The sequence below is a fragment of the Micropterus dolomieu genome, linkage group LG18, assembly GCF_021292245.1.
Source record: "Micropterus dolomieu isolate WLL.071019.BEF.003 ecotype Adirondacks linkage group LG18, ASM2129224v1, whole genome shotgun sequence".
Classification (NCBI taxonomy): Eukaryota; Metazoa; Chordata; class Actinopteri; order Centrarchiformes; family Centrarchidae; genus Micropterus; species Micropterus dolomieu.
The window spans coordinates 7,501,661-7,506,472 of record NC_060167.1 but is presented as its reverse complement, the minus strand read 5'-3'; positions in this window follow the sequence as shown (position 1 = coordinate 7,506,472).

The following is a 4,812-nucleotide window of genomic DNA, read 5'->3' as shown; positions in this document are numbered from 1 at the left end:
ATTTACATTATTTATTTTATTCCACCAACAGAAAGAAAACACCAATAATTAAAGATCCCTTCCAGCCTTGAAGACATAAAATTAGTAAGCACAGAGAAACTTTCCCCCGTCAGCAGATGAATGTGAAAACAAACTCTGCACATACATCATTCTGCAAAGTGAAGTAAAGTAACAATAACAAAAACGCATTTTTGAGTGGAGGGAGACTTTAAATATAAACGCTAAAGTTGTTTTTCCTCAGCCATGCAACAGTTTTAGTTTCTGGTTTATACTGTTCATTACAGCCTTTAGTTAGACTAGAGACTTGGAGACCCCGTGCATAGATGAATGCAGTCCTTTCCACCCCTGACTGCTCAGCCGAATAATTCTGTTCTCTCAGTTCTTTATGTTGAGCAGAGGCTGTTACTGTGAGAATAAATTACATCTCAGGTCTCATCGCCATCTCTCAGGATGAAGAAATGAGCAGCAGTCGGCTCTGTGTGAAACTAGAGGGATCAGGTCTGTTGGTTTTTGTGAACTGCATATGTCTACATAAAGATGGTGCATAATTTCTTCTTAAAGAACATAAACGATTAATTGGTGTTGCAGCAAATGCTAAAAGAACAGTGTGTGCGAGGATATAGGGAGAGAAGACAAGGACAGAAAAATTATCTTCCGATATACTCCAGAGCTGATTTGGAGACATAGACAAGGTGAAATAGAGGGCAGACTCTTGAACAACCAAAGAAAAGATGTTGGACGAGAAAGGATTTGACAGACAGACAAAAAAAGACAGGGAGAGAGACGGAGAGTGAAAAGACAAAGAGTGAGAGAGAAAAATAAAGAGGGGGGAGAGAAGAAAGACAAGATGTGGTGACAAGGTGAAGAGAGGAGAGCAGACAAGCTGCCTCCGACATTCACATCCAAGACAGCCACTTGGCCTTTCCTTAAAAGCTTACACAGACACACATACACACACACAGTTGTGTTTCCATCACTTCAGAGGACATTAAATAGACTTTCATTCATTTCCTGGAGACTGGAGTTTTGTCCCCTAAAGGAAGGCGAGTCTCCACAATATGACTGTGTAAACAGATTTATGTCCCTATAACATGGGTAATACATGCCCACACCACCACGGACACAGTGTCATGGTAAATCTGCACTCACAGATGAAGGTTGGTCAACATGTCGTCCGCTGCTTCAAGAAAACCAAGTGTTACTTCTTCAGAGCAGCTGTCTTTAAAGCTAAGATCACCATGATGACCAGATGCTGTATGTGTCAGATTCAGTGCTATTAAAATAGAATAGAATAGAACAGAATTAAAAAAATTGCATTCACTGTGATTATTTATTAAATATCTGTTTCACATGAGATGAAAATTCAGATTTGTGTGACTGTTGGACCATAATAACAGTGTGAAACAGTAAGGTGAATTGACCAGAGAAGAAAAAAAGAAGATAAAAGCAGAGCTATAGTATCATGGCTAGTCAAACTGAAGGGGTGGAAACTCTCCTGCTTAATTTTTAGGTCAGAGAATATAAACAGCATTGTTTTTTTCCATCTTTGTTTATAATATAATCACATGATAAGATGATCAGACCTTAGCCCTCCTCCCTTCTTTGTCTTTTCAATGCCTTCTAAATGATAACTGGATTTAAAAGTACAGCTTCTGCCAAGTTGAAAAAAACCCTTGTTTTATATTATAAGTTATTCAGTTATTTTCATGGGTCCATTTTGAGTTACTTTAACGCAGCAGGGAGGCTCAAAGTTTTTTTTCACAGAACAAAGGAAGGACAGAAATTCAGATTAAAACAACTTAGAACAAGTACAACAAACTGCAGGAAATTAGGGCTGTGCGTGTGCGTGCGTGCTTGTGTGCGTGCGTGAACAAACATCAGTTCTCTAGTAACGATTGATGATCTGACCTCTTTCTAGCTTGTTATCACTGCTAAAGTTAGCATTCAGATAATTTGTAAGAGTTGTTTGAAAAAAACTGAATGAGAGGAAAATTAGAAAACAATGAGAAAACACTATTTGAAGATAAAAAATGCACAGACCACTGATATGATCATTGGACTGTTTACAACACGGACATAGTCTCCATGACCCACCCACAGGTTTCTGAAGAGCCGTAATGAAGGCCAATGTGGGAGACTGTGGCCATCACCATCTTGGCAGTCTCTGACTCTGGCTAATCCAAAGATTGGCAAAGAGGTGGAGCTAAGAGGGGCAAAATGAAGCCTGGTTGCAGAAACCACCTGTGCACCCACCTGTCACTTAAAGTGACCTGCCCTTAAAACCTGAAACTGCCAGCTATTTGCACACTAGTTCTACAGCTACATATGCATGAGAAGAACATTAGTAATAAATATGTCTAACAATAATCCATTCTTTAATTCTATCTATGGATGATTGCCTACCCAGCCCTGCACACTGGCCCTGTACCTGTCACTGTTTCTGGTTCCATTGTCCTCCTCCTCCTCCTGCTTCTCTATCGTCCTTCTCCTACAGCTCCTCCTGTTCCTCCTCTTCCTTCTTCCTTCAATTGTTGTTTATAATATAAATATATAATTTAGGCTATACATAAATGCATATATAAATAATTTCAGTATATAATAAATGCATTAGCCTACTTATCAGTGGCTGTGCTGGGCCCTGCCTCAGCTGTGCCTGCCACAGCACTTTTTCACCAAGGAAGAGGTTGGTTAATTTAGCACATTTAGCTGCCTCTTGTGCCAACATTTGTTCTTATAAATTAAAAATTTTTCCTCCCTCTTTTTTTCTTTTCCACATATTTACCTGCTCTGTTGTGCTTGTCACACAACCCTGGGCTGAGTTTAGCCCCGACAACAGGTATTGAGAGTAAACTCCTTTGATCAGTGCCTTTGAGCCAGTCAGATTTCAGTAAAAACAAGGCAAAGTTGGAAGGGGCCGCCCGTAGCCCCCCTCAATATTGAAAGTATTAGTTTGGCCAGAGACAATTTAGAGGAGACATGCCACTCAGTCACATCCTCAATACAACTCTATGGGGAAAGCCCAAAACGGCAAAGATGGCGGTTATCCTGCTCCTCCCGCTAGAATGCCAATCGTCTGCTTTAAACAGCCAAAGCGGGAAACATATTTCAGCCAATCCTGTGGTTCCACTGACGTAAGGGTCCGTGTTACTTCTACTGCGCATGCGCGGAAGCAGTGACGCATGCGTAATAGAAGTATAACCAGTCGTGAAAAACGCTTTTTTAAAACCTTATTTTGAGGCAAAGTTGTGAAACTCTTCCAGCGATTTTTATCAGATTTTAATGCTGATTCTATTCATGTAGTTTTCATGTCCCGGTGACCAGTAAAAGTGCAGATCTGGCTCTCTCCCGATTCATTTAGTTAGGAGCCTGGTTTTGTTAGTCTGAAATTACTGCTCAGAGGCATTGCCAAGATGGCTGCCAAGTGGCACAACTTGCCTAAAAGGGCTTTGGTTTGGCCCAGTCTGACAGACATAAGCTACAGACAGCGTTCCACTGCAGCTGAATGGCCGGCGCGGGCGCGGATCATTTAAAGCTGAACATAAGAAAGGCCGGTTCGGCCTGAAATGGCCAGGCCGTTCGGGATTGTTATGAAAATTCCCAATGGCCAATCCTCCCCTAAATATAGGGTTCCCTTATAGACAGCAGTGTGTTCGGGGTAGCCCAAGGGCCCATCATATCAGCCTGCACCGGGGCCCGTTGTTACTACTTTACGCCACAGCTGTGGAGGATATTAACTCTGGTGTTAAACCAAACATGCTTGGGAGAAAGAGTTGCTTAGATATTAGCTCCCCTAAAAGCATGATTTGTGATATTTTGGGAGTCTTTCAAATATTGACAACTTGCTTTATTGCTATTAATCTCTATTAGGGAAGCAGTAATTCCCGGATTTCACTGTTAACCGCGCTTTAAAACGTCACGGTTAATTAATCGTAAAGCTCAGCTCACCGAGTGTTTCTGTTGCACGAAACGAAACTGTGGAAACTTGAAAACAAAGTTACACGAGCGGTGCACCAGCTTAAAGTGTCGTGCTTATCAGAGGCTACAGCACACTGGCTTAACTCCGGCAGAGGGACCAAATTGTGAAGCTTTATTTCCACCAAAGAAACGGCTGAAGTGTGGGAGCATTTCGGGTACACCAAGTCTGACCAGGGCGTTACTGAAGATGACGGTTTAAAAAACTTGCATGCCTAATACAATATATTAAATAACGTAGCAAGTTGGTTGGGAATTAAATAAACTTGTCACTTACAATTGATGCTGTAGCGGTGAGACTCGAGCTTTCAGTGCAATGTAAACAAACAAAGCAGGTGTAACCTTTCAGAGCCACCACAACAACAGCACCGCTGTGCTATGAGGCCCATCATTATTTTCAGCCACAGCCGTTTTGTGAAGCGAAATTGTAGCAAAATGGCTACATATGAAATTATTATTAGACAAAGATGCCTGATATTTTCACAGTCTGCCCCAAGCCTACATGCTTGCAGCTATTAATGATTCAGCAGTAAGAGTCACAGTTGGTCCCCCTCCTTCCTGTCATGGAAAAAAAACTGAGCTCCCCCGAAAGCTATGTATAGTTTGCACATTGATGTGGTTATAAGACTTTTGGAAAAAACACTATGAACTTGAAACGGCATATCAAGGCTAACCACCTGGGAATTGAGTTAATTTCTCCTTTGCAATAAAAATAAGAACAAAGCTTGCAGATTGACCAAAATGCTAATCAAAATTATACTAATGAGTTTGAAAAGACTAAAATGATGGTTAGTGACTAAAACTAGACTAAAATACCTTTGTTTTTCTTTTGACTAAAAT